Source organism: Anser anser (assembly GCF_964211835.1).
Source record: "Anser anser genome assembly, chromosome: 6".
Taxonomy (NCBI): Eukaryota; Metazoa; Chordata; class Aves; order Anseriformes; family Anatidae; genus Anser; species Anser anser.
Window position 1 is genome coordinate 7,878,254 of NC_139726.1, and position 12,893 is coordinate 7,891,146.

Below are 12,893 nucleotides of genomic sequence, written 5' to 3' on the forward strand. Positions count from 1 at the left end.
ATATGATGAAAACAAGCTGTGGGATGTGTTTTTTCCTTTGTTTTTTTTTTTAAGGTTTTCATTTTTATTTTTTTTTTAGTTCTTGAGGGTTTTTTGCTCAGTGTCTGCCATGCTGCTCCTCTATCTGAGATTGGGTTTCTAGGCAACGACGAAGAAGCAGTTAATAGCAATAATAAAATTTGTTCTGATCTGTTATTTTGTTTTTGGAAAAATTCCATTAATGTTCTTTAGATTTCAAAAAACTATAAAAGTGTTCAGAGAAGTCTGAAATTCTTTCTCTAAAAATGTTATTCATTTTCTTTTTTTTTCTTTTTTTTGTTGCTGTTTTTCTATGATTTTTGTTTTCAATTTTTATTTATTCTTATCAGAGTCCCTGCATAATATTCACAAATTAAATACACCCTGTACTCTTGTTTAGAAAATTGTGTTATATATTAATCTTTGTTTATGGATGAATTTCCTGAGGTGCTGATTTTAGAACGATAATTCTAGTTACAATAACTAGAAGCCTTTGAAATAAACTTTTTAACTTGGTGCAGTCCTGATTAAGAAACAAAAAAAGGAAAGAAGAGGTGAGAGGAAACAAACAGTCTCCAGAATAACGTGTCCAGTAACTTGGTAAAATTTTCTCTCTTGCATATTCAGATCTTTTCAGGATAAAGCTTCATTATTCCTATGAAACCGTGGTAGCCTGATTCTTTTCTACAGTATTTCTGAAAAGAATGACTGTATTATTAGTTAGGATCCCTGAAGTCCACTATCTTCAAATTAATCCATGCTTTTTCTTCTATTATTTTATTTGCAGTCTAGCTTGCTCTATCTATAAAGAAGCAGAGGGATACAAGCTCTTTGGATTAAAGCTGTTTGTCTCTTTATTTTTGTATCTCTGATTTAGATAAAAGTGAATACAGTCTAAATCAGCGTTATGTTCCTTACAAGACTGTCTGCACGTTAGCTATACTAATTGAAGACAAACTTAAATACCACTTTTCATTAATAGCACCTGAGGCTGGCCCTGTTATTGCCAGTGATGAAAACTGCCATGGGCTTCGTTGTGCTATGATTTTATTTTAGTGTAGACCAGTGCTAGGAAGAGAATGCCTCACTTAAACATACTTCAGTTGCTTTTAAAACCTTGTGTTTGTCATTATGAATATTAGAGGTTACTTTTTCTTATATTTAGTAGAATATTAAGGTACAGACCTTCTCCCTAAATGAGTGTATTTTTCTCACCCTGTTTGAGCAAGTAATGGCAACAGGATAATCTTGTGTTCCTTGGAGATTCTGTATTGTTTGAAGGATTTGAGGCTTTTTTCTCCAGTTTGAGCATAGTTAAATGGGAAAAGACAGGTGGTGATAGGAAATGTTAAAATTAAGCAAATAAGAAGTACTTTAGAAGAAACTGGCCAGAGAATAATACTCTTGGCCCAAACGTTCTGGATTTCAAATGAAGATAGACCAAAGTAAGAACACGTATTGTAGCATAGATCTTTCAAATCTATGTAATTCCTGAACTGAGTTCATTTACATGTAGTACAGTTGGTTAAGCTGCGATTTGGAGGGTGTTTCTTCGCATCTCAAATATTTTCTTTGAAAGAGTGAAACATAATGGTTTGTGGATAGCAGGGGGGTTGGAATTAGGTGATCTTATAGGTCCCTTCCAGCCCAAACCATTCTGTGATTCCGTGATTCCACGATTCTATGAAAGCTGTAAGTTGACCTTTCTAATCAGGCAAGGAAAGCTGGCTGTTCCACGCTGAAATTGTGTGAAGACTTCAGTCTATCAAATAAGCATCTAGTTTGAGATTGAGGACTTCAGAACACAAGGGTTTTTTGTTTGATTTTTTGTGTTTTTTTTTTTAATTGATTGACGTTTCTGTTCTTACCAAGTAAGCAATATTCCAGGTTGAGTCTGAAGTAAATCGAAGTTCTCTTCCTTAACATCTATATAAATCTGCCAGAGCCTTAAAATGACACAGTGGTTAGTTTGATAAATATGTGACAGTTACACAGAAGAAGAAAGAGCTTTTAAAACCAAACTTCTTTTCCAGAATTCCATAGTGGTGTATCCATGCTGTTTTAAATTCGTTCTCTAATTTTATTAGAGGTGTGCAAAGATCCTGAGAAAAACAAAACATTTAATGCTAAAACTGGGATTTTACATTGTAGTTGAATGCAGTTATTTTTTCATTGCCTTAGTATAATCTCACCTTGAGATGAAATCTTTGAAGGTTTCTCTCTTAAAACCATAGAGATCTGTTGCTTTACTACAGCTACTCTGTTATTACATAAGGCCCTTTTTGGCACGGCAGTGTACAGATGAATGTTGCTTAAATGCACAGTGACTAACCCTATAAATACCTATCACCCAGTTTCTTCCAAGATAGTGTCATGTAGTCCGATTTCTCCATTTTGATTGTTGGCATCTCTCATGCATATACTGACAGGTTAGCATTCTGGTTAGTATTATGCCTGCTGTCTCTTTATCCAGCTCTGGAAGAAATTGGGTCAATTCTTCTGGATTTATTTATTTTTATTTTTATTTTTATTTTATTTATTTTTGATGGCTCACAGTTTAACATTAGCTCCTCCTTGGACATGTTCCATTTTTGACATTAGAGAAGAAAATACAACCACTGTCTTGTGTATCTCCTTGTTCTTAGATTCAACTGTCCTTTTCCTAATTTCAGCGTCTTCCTACAGCAGTAGGAGCAGAAACACAGCAACCCTGCCCGAAGCAGTAGGTGTGATTTATAGTTTCACTCTAAAAAGCACACTGATGTACGCAATATAAATTGATTACATTTCTCTGCTATATATCAGTAAGTAATACAAATTGTTTTTTGTTGAGCGCATACAGTACATGTGACTCCAAACTGGGATTAAATGTTAAAGCAGTAAAAGAAGTAGCTTTACTTAAGTTATTTTGATTAGTGTTTTGGTCTAAATGGAACCGCTTTAATAGAGCACACCATTGCAAAGTATATCTTTAAACAATAATTGAGGAGACTGGTATCAAATCCTTAAAATCCCCTTTGGGTAAATTTAAAAAATTCTTTCAGTTAAGACGATGTTGTTTATAGGTATCGATGCCTGTGACTGGAAAGCTGCCTCAGGCTTTTAGGAAGAGATGTTACTGGAATAGTAGGAAATGATCCTTGTTTGGTCTGCCAGGGTCCTGCAAATGGGATGAGTGTAATTCTCATTAGACTGTATTTCAGCATTCCCCTCACATTAGTGTTGACCCTAGGGTTAAGCCTGTCACTTCTGACGAGGGGAAACGTGACTCCTACAAATCTGATAGCACTTTGTGTGAAAGGACTGTGTGTCCATTATTTTGAGCATAGCCTACGTGCTTTTCTCCAACTATTTTTAATTCCTCTTGCTCTATTCGGGCTTGTCCACAGGTGAGTGGAGATGATAACAGTTTTCCTAGCAATTGTGACAAAGAGATCTTTCCCATTTCCAACATCATCACATCATCATTTCTAACCCTGTCACATCTGCTTGATGTGAGAGTGCGAGAGGTCGCCACCTGCTTGCGCTTCAGAGAGGCCTTACTGCCATGACTGGTGGTCTATATAGAGCAGAGATCATTTCTGAAAGTATAAACCAGCAGGATGTATCTGTAGCTCCTGTGGTCGGTCAGTTTGTCTAATGTCCATTGAATGCCAATTTAAACCATTAATAGCATTTCAGTATCATTTCTGGGTGATTAAAATGCTCTCCTGGCAGCAATTTATGCTATTCCTCTGATTTTCTCATAGCAGGGATGAACAAAATACTGTGTAGGAATTCGTTCCTTTTCTATGAGAAGTATCACAGAAGGAGCTGTCTACAGTTTTCCTCTTCTTGTTTGTATAGTTCTGCAGAAATCTCTTGTCCTCCCCAAGCGGCCTGAGCATAAGGTCAGGCCTATGCATAAGGGGGGGCAGGTGGTCACAAAGATAGCATTTGTATCAAAGGCTGGCCTTGTCATACTGCCTCACAAAACCCAGAGGCTTTTAGGTACCCCTGGATTTCACTAGATGTGCCTGTGTGAAATGTCATGTAGAAAACTAGTGAATAAACATGAAACTAAACTTAGGGACTTGAAAGTGTTCCATGTCGGGTGCGTGTCTCACTCCTACACTTACTGCCTGCTTTGCTGCTGGCTACAAGACGTCCATCCTCAGACACGTTTTGCTAGGTTGACCTTGGCCACGCCACTTTGTCCCTGCTGCTCCTTCCTCCTCACACTTTTCCCCTGCTCCAGCTTGCTCCCACCCTGGTCTGGGAGTGCTGGGAGGCCTGGGTGGTGTACGGGGTGTGTGAGGGGTCTGCTGTCAGGGTCGCAGGCATCAGCTCCGGAGCTGCTGCTCGCAGGGCGCTGGGCAGGGTGCTTTCACTGGAGGGATGCTCAGCTCTTGGCTCGCCTTGCTAAGCCTCAGGACGTGGCATGAATAGCATTTTACTGGGGCTTTGACCTAATGCTTAGAATATCGATCTGGGCTTTTGATTAGAATTGACAGAGTAAAAGGATGAAGTTTCTTTTAGATTAACACTGATGGGGTGAGCATATTAGTATTTTTATTTATGTGCATGTACAACGCTCGGGTACATATTTCATCCCTAATCCTTGCTCAGAAGTGTCAAGCACTGTTTTAAGTAAGATCAAGGAGCTTTTGTGTGAATAGTTCTTACGTGGCAGAAAATAAAAGAATGGTTTTACCAAACCCCTGCACTTAAGCCAGAAGAGGAGCTCACCTCAAGTTGTATGGGAGTTTTAGTCCCATTTCACAGGCTAGACTGGACTGAACATTGTAGTGTCATGTTGTTTTACCAACAGGAAGAAAAAAGGAATTTTATAACTTATCAAGCTTCATTTTTTCATTTTTTTTTATCTGAATACTGTAGTTTTGAAGGTACATACTCATGAGAAATATCTTCGAAGAGTTTGTTACCTCAGTTTGCTTCAAATTCTCATTCTGATGTTAGAAACCATCTGGATGAGCTATACATATTTTCATAATGAAGTTGCGAAGGAAAACAAGCTGTGAGGTCAGAGTGACCGCAGAATACTGAAGAATCTGTAAACTCAAAACACAGAAGTCAGACAAGGAGCAAAAGTTCTATGAGACTATGTTGTGCAACATACATTGACATATGTAACACTTTTACAGAGCAATGGATTGCTCTGCTTCAGACATTATTGTAAACACATGGAGAGGTATGTGGAGATCCTGAACTTCTGTGGACTCTTCAGGCACTGAAGCTACATTAAGGGGAAGCTTTATTTTGGTACCCCAACACAGTAGTAAATCATGTAGTGCAGTTTCATGACAGCTCATAGTTGATGAAAGCTTCTCTCAAGGGTTCCAGGTAACTAGGTAATCTTTGTCTTCACAGAAAAAAAAGATGGTTATCTGTGTGCTCAGAAAATCCGGGTTTTGGTCTGTATTTGTATGCTGGCAGTATGCATCATACTTGTATTTATGGACAGTTGCATCTATTGCCTGATATTAGATTTATCAGAGCATGAAATGATTCTGTTTCCTCTGTTCTCCTGTGTAGCACTACAATTTAATAGGACATTGCGTTGTGTTTTTTTCCTTCCTTTGCATAATGTAGTAGAGTAGCACCATAGTAGTAGTAGATGGTTTACCCTGTCTAGGGTAATGACAGGTAAAGAAAAACCTAGCAAAAATGTAAGACATTAAAATTTTCACTCCAAGTTAACGGTAGGTTACCATACATGGGTCCACACACAGCATGTTATCTACTCTACTCCTTGCTTTTTTGTGACAGAAAGCTGGTTTGAATATTCTCCTCATTCCCCATACCATGGTCATCAATAAAGCAGAACCTATCCGTGTTAGACAGTGAGTGGTTTGTATCCAGAATCTCTCTTTATGTGGCTGTTTCATTCCCAAAGTGAGATCCTCACTTATGCTAAAGAAAACTCCTGGAAGCATATTCCAAATAATATTGTGCTCAAAAGTAAGAGCAGGGATTCATGTGTGGACTATGTGATTGGGTTTACAGACCCTTTTATGTCAGAGGACAGAGATAGCCTCTTTTGGGTGAAATTGCAGACTCCCTTGTTACTGCTGTTTAAAGAGATTAAGGTTCGTGTTTGGTGTTTATGTACTGTAAAATCCTCTACCTGTTGAAGTTCACGGCTCTGTGCATTTTATTTTGCACGATAGTAGGTATATTTCTTGTAGATATTCCTAGCTACAGATAATTCTCGGTTGTAAAACATGTTTACATTTATGAAAGGAAAGTGCTGATATAGGAGCTAAGTACTGTTATGGAGTAATGCTGCTGCTTAAATGCTGTGCAGTCGTGGATGGTAGGATGTTTCCAAAGGTAGGTAGGACCTGTGGCTGTCAAGAGAGCTTCTAATTACTTAGTACTGGTTTGCTGTTCTTATGGATGTATTTTTACAGTTGCATTGGAACATGCAAGCACAAGTACTGACTGCTTCTTTACTGTGGATCTTGTCATTTGGTTTCTTTTGAGCTTGTGAAAGCAGGAAAGTCACAGTTATACGTGTTATTCTGCAACTCCTTGATGCAATATAAAAGAACTATTCAAACCAACACACTCCTTCACATATTTAATAAAAAGATTTCTGTGCTAGATATGATAGATACTTTAATTCCAAGGACCAGCAGAAAGATCAGCACATCTGCGAGGAAAAGATCTGCAAAGATCAGCAGAAAATGATTTGTTTTCCTTAGGTTTAATTTTTCCTTTAAGTCAAGCCATTTGATAATAGAAAGTATCTTCTTAAAAGAAGAACATCTCTTAAAATGCTTTGTTTTAACATCATATTGTAAATTCAGAGCCATTTTTCAGGAAAGAACCTGCCCTAATTAAGCTGGAAGATTGTCATCACTTTTTATTCATACTTTGCCTTGGTGTGCCCGTGCATGATTACCCCCTTACACAAAAGACTAAACTCCTTCATACTTGACATCTCTTTTTTATTTGGAAGTATGATTGATATATATGGACATATATATACATGTATATATTTATATTTGCATATACAGCTAAGGCATTTTTGCAAAGATTATAAAAGGATTAAAAGTGATTATAAACAGAAAAGCATGTGCAAGATATGAGACAGAAGAGCATGTAATAGATGGGAAAGCAGGAATGCTTAGCAGCTGTTCTGTCTTAGTCTTCCCTGAAGGAAAGTAATAGCATAAATACACCAATAAAGACCAACAAGGATGATCTGAGATCGCAAGATGGAATGTGGAAGAAAACCAGTTAAAAAATTAAGATAACGTAAGTGGGTTCCATTGAGCCAGGATTTCTCGATTGTACTCACAGGCATCAACCATACCCAAACCACCACTGACAATTATGTGTGTAGGCAGTCTGGAGAATGAGTGAAGTCCCAAGGGAGTGTTATTTAATTGTATATAAATACGGAATTGTGCACAGAAGATTAGACTGATTTGCAGTTTATAAAATTCAGATATGGTTCCACAATAATATTCATAAAGAAGACAAAACAATTATGGTCCCAGTGCTCAGTTCAGTTGCTTGTGCTCTAATAAGTAGGTTTGGAGAAACTCTCCTAGGATATTATTATTTTTTTGACTTAAATGTACTCATACAGGAAGTGCTGTGGTTAGCAATGCTCTGTAGTGTGTCTCTCGCATCGCTTTTGAAGTTAGAACATGGCTAGAATCAGGCGCTAAATCCTTAGTGGCGGCTACAGATGATCTGCTCTGGGAAAGCTTTTTCATGATGGAAAAAATTGTGATGTTCCCATGTCCTGAGATGTGAGGTCAATCCCTTACTTGTCTCATTAGGAACTCCTGCCAACCCAATGTATTAGAATAATTTTTCATTGTTTGTAGAAGAGATCATAAGCAATATATTTACAGGTGACAAGCTTCTGTCTAGATCGCAGTCATAAAACTATAAATCACCTGTGTGCGTTTGTTAAAAGTTCAGGTGTGCTTTAAAAATATCAAAATGGGAGATTGCCTTGGCTAATATATTTATATATTGTGTATATTTAATTTTGTGTATTGAGTATATAATTCTGTTAATTCTGTATGCTCTTTGTTAATGGACTTTACTATTTATATGCTTTAAAGAAGTGCATAGTAAAGAATGGCTTCATATAATCTTAAAGTTCCTAGGTTTCAAAAAAGAAGGCCTTTCCTATAGTAAAGAGCTTTTTAAAATATCAGTAATGCTTTCCACCATGATCCCTACCCTACCAAAACAGTGAGTGTGACGTTGCAGTGGGATGGAAGTCTTCAACAGTCTGTTTTGCTCAGCACGTAAAAGCCAGATCCACCTTTCTGAACCTAAAAGTGGAAAAAATCCCTACTTCAGATTATATGTGTACCTCTGTCCTTGAAAAAGATTATCTTCATTTCATACTACCTGTATAACAAAAGAATATTAAAAAGGAAATGGACTGAATACCTGTGAGAGAAAGACAATGTAGTGATAAAGATCTTGAATCCTTACAATAGAATATATTACAGTCACCTTTGAGGCAGCATTCGTTGACATTTTTGAATTCAGTAATTCAAAGAGATCTGTTTAAATGAAGATCATGTCCCAGTAAAATGATCAGAGAAGTTAAACTAGACAAAGCAAACAGCGAGAAGAAAGCAGGCAGAGAGCAGATGTTACTTTAGGGTCTGTCACGGATGATTGCGGTAAGGATGTCTTTTTAAAAGCATCAGTCTGGTTTGAGCTGCAGGATTGTCTCCCGGAGTTGTTTTCTACACCAACACGATGACTCAGTCTGTCCTTAAGGTCCTCTGTTGCCTTACAGTGCTGTCCGGTGGTACCTTTTGTTAGATACCCTTTTCCTAGGAAGGAAGAAAACACAAAATGGAAAGCACAGGACTGTTTTGAAACTTCCATTGCCTGTGCCCTTCACAACTGGCTGTCTTACACTCTTCACGCATACTTACACTTACTTTTTGCCACGTGTACGTGTGCCACCTACGCTTTGAGACTCGTTTCTTGAGAGCGGGCAGTTCTCCTGGAGAGTCAAAAAGACAAGCATTCCAAAAATCAATATGTAGAATGCTAGTTGAGACTGATCTGAATCTGATTGCATGATTAGATTTTAAGTTCACTGCTCAGATAACATGGATTTATCCCATTTTAATTTACTGATCCTGTCACACTTGTGGTTCCTTTTGTCACTTGATAGCAAACATATACTTGATAGAGATAACTGATGTGCAACAGCTTATAGACTGTTTTTCTTTACTAATGCTTCACAGAGAAATGTGAGTTTATGATCAGGATTTTTGTGGTGGTTGTTTTTCTGGTAGGTGCTTGAGGTGGCTTGTATTAATAATTCTCCTGTCCTATAAAATTTGTGTTGTAAACTGTAAATATATCATTAATGGGCAGTGGAGCATATTCAGATTGATGGTGTTAGGTACAGTACAAATTAAATTATGAGGGAATATTATGATTAAAAAGCTGACATAAAACTAAATGATCTTGATAGTGATGCTTCTCTTTTATGAGTGTGATTGGAGTTCTTCAACGGACCGTTGGTTGACTGAGTCCAAATTTTACCTTTACAATCTTACAACAAACTAAGAAGGAGAAGCTTACACTTCCTTTCTAATTCCAAGCAGATATAAATCTGATCCAGAAAAGTGCTCAGCCTTTTTAAGGTACTAGTGTGCATTCTGCTCTTATTAAAATCTGGAGGAAAAAAGTACTTCAGGTACCCTTGAGTAGTTTGTTGCCTTACATAGTACAGATGTGCAGATTTGTGCTGCAAGGGATAGGAACATGAAATCCTGGATGTTACCTCTCAGCGTAGAATAATAGGTGAATGCTTCGTCTTGTAGGGATCTCAAAACAAGTTTTCTCATGTGTGTACGAGGCCTAGAGGAGAAAAGGGCTTTCTCCAAGGAGCACGGAAATGGCCCAGGTGGCAGAATAATTGAGAAACGTGCACAGAGACCTGCCCAGCATCACATTGCCTGTTCTACCCAAAGGTGGGCCCCGTAGGCTGGGCTATTCGCTCTAGTCAGTGACAACCTGTTGTAGAATTTTTACTCACATTTTGCTCAGCCAATTCCTACTGCTGGTGTGCAAGTAAGCAGCTGGTCTCTGAACGTGACCAGTACAGAATTTGTAAATATAATCAGTTTGTCATCTTGCTCTGCATAACCTCTTAAGTAGCTATATTAACTAATGGAAACAGAATATTTTTTCTGCCTGACTTGAAGTGGTAATATATTTTTTCAACCTAGCAGCAATTTGTAGCCTGTGTAGATTGGATTGTTTCACAGGAGAATTATTATGGTAATTTTATCTTAGAACTTGTAATTATTCTACAGTATTGTTCTAATGTAACAGGCCATGCAGCAGTTAATTTGTTGTCAGTGCTCAGAACTGGACAGGGCAACTTAAAAATTTAGTTATAATCTTTTTCTTTTATCAAAATGTTTTGGGTGTGTGTTTTCCCCTGTGAGCAACTTTCAAATATGATTATTAAAAGTTGCAGCGAGTATATTTAACGCTGAAAAGCTGTAAGGCACAAACCCTCTGTTTCAGAGTTTTGCTTCTCTGGGTGTATGACAAACATGAAGAGAACACGATGGGATGTGCTACTCTTGTATAGGCTTATAGGTTTAGTTCTTCTAACTGTTCATCTCTTAACTCTGGTACTGCATTTTGCTAGGTACTTTACAGATGCATCCTCGGGGATTTGTGCCCTGAAGGCAGAATAAGTTTGTTTCAGCTGCATGGATGTAGATTGTTCATTTTCTTGAGGTCTGTCATGGAATTTGCTTAGAGGGAAAATGTGACTGAAAAAAAAAAAGGCGAAAAAAAGCTTGTTTATAGTCAGTCAGTATCAGGAAGGACAGCTATGAGGTCTTTATTCAGTCCTGTTTGAGGAAAAGTTTTAGGATTGTCACTGAATTTGGATCTAGACCTAACAGAGGGAATAACTCCTGGAGAGGAATGGACATTTCCCTTCTTAAGGATGAAGAAAGCATTAAAGGACAAACAATGCAGTTTTAAATCTTATAACATGATTCAAGCTATTCAACCAGGCAAGGAGAATTGGTGGGCCAGATCCTCACCAACTCCTGAAGGACGCTAGATGACTGCCCTAGAAATGCAAGACAAGAGTTAACTGTGTCTAGTTTGTGGCGGGATTGGACCTGGGTACTTGCCATGGGCTTTTCCTGTAAGGCATTTATTGCTTTAAATCTTTTTTTTTTTTTTCCAGTGTCATTAATCATGCTGAACCTGTACGACTAATATGGTTATAATACCTAACTCCATAGGGATTCTGCTACAGTTTAGTAATAATTACTGTCTGCTATTGCAGATAGCTTTCATTGCAAAGCATTGCCATGTGATTATCTTTAGTCATAATGTATGCTTCAGTTTGCAGATACTGTAAGAAAATGTAGATTGATATGAATGATTATTTCAGTGTAACTTGGTTTTAATTCCATTTGTAAAGTCTGCCTCATAATCTGGAATTTTGCTAATTGGGCAGTGCTACCCTTCAATACAATTATGTATTAAATAGCATTAGGTAAACACATATTTCAGAAATCATCCATTATCCTCCCTGGATGCAGATCTCGGTTAAAGGTCCTCTTCTTCTTGCTCTTCTTAAAGGAAGAAGTGGCATGCTGAGGGAGTTGGGTTTGTCATGAGAAAGGTGGTTTCGAGGTGTCAGACAATGAGGCTTAATGCTGGAAGGGAACAGACATCTCTGCAGTCTCCTGGTTTTGAGCACGGTGTTGGGCTGCACTTCAGAACTTGACATACCTTTTCCTGCAAGCTTTTTTAATCCGCCCTTTTCTTCTTCTGTATTTGTGAGATTTATTTCTTCATTTTTTTCCTATGCTAGTGCACTGCAGGCCTAGCAGAGAAAGTACATCTTGCCATACATTGTGACTGCATTGGAAATCCAAGTATGCTGTCTGTTTTGAACTAAGTTTTCATTCTCTAGGAGCGCAGATTAGATCATTAAGTTGTAGTGCCCTTATCAGCGTTTGCAAGCTGCAGAGTCTATTAATTGAATGAATGTGGCATGGGTTGATATACCACCTTGCCTAATCAGAAGGTAACCTTTTTCTGTCTTTAGCTATGGGTTTCATCCATCATCGTAACGCCTTTTTAGAGGCACGGAGTTGATTCGGGTTTTATTGCTGTGTTCTCTTTGTCTTAAGTTGTGCTCAGATTCCTTCCAGTTTGTACCTACTAAACAGGAGAAAGCTAGTTGGGTATATATCATGCATTGATAATGAGTAAATCACAGTAGACCTTTGTGTATATTCCTTTTTACGAGAAAAACTAAAACTAAATAAGAAAACAGAAAATTCTGACCACCTGTACTACTTTCTGAAAGGTAGGTAAGGCAGAGCAGAGGCAATCAGTAGCTTAAAAATCCAGGGAGTTGACGGACTTCAAAGTTGCCTTTAGCTTATGGTATATCAAAATGAATCTTTGTTAAAAATGGTGTACTGTGGAAATCTCCCCCCTTGCTTGTTGAATGCAAACATAGCTCAGAATATGAATTCTGCTACAAGACAAAGTGTTTCTTAACCTCTCAAGCACTGTACATTGCTGCTGCTACAAAGGCACGTGTTCTTAAATTGCAGAGAAAAAGATATCAAGAACCAACCCAACTGTCAATGCAAGGCAAAATGTGTCTCAAATTCTGTTCTTATATTTTAATCTCAACCCTTCCCAGAGAAAAGAGCTCATTTTGTCTTCGACTATGCAGTAGTGAATAGTGGGAGAGTATGTTATATTCTTGTGAATTTACTGTAGAACTTGTTAGAGGAAGAATGAGGAATACTTGATTTTTTTTTTTTAATATAGTAGAGTTTCACAGAGGCCATTTGGATTTGTTTCTGAAATGT

The 12,893-nt window shown here is 37.7% G+C and overlaps 1 protein-coding gene across 20 annotated transcripts in view; it reads left to right on the forward strand.

Annotated features, from left to right (window-relative positions):
- NCKAP5 (NCK associated protein 5) overlaps positions 1-12,893 on the forward strand; it is a 439,736-nt gene that overhangs the window by 252,252 nt on the left and 174,591 nt on the right. The window lies entirely within an intron of this gene.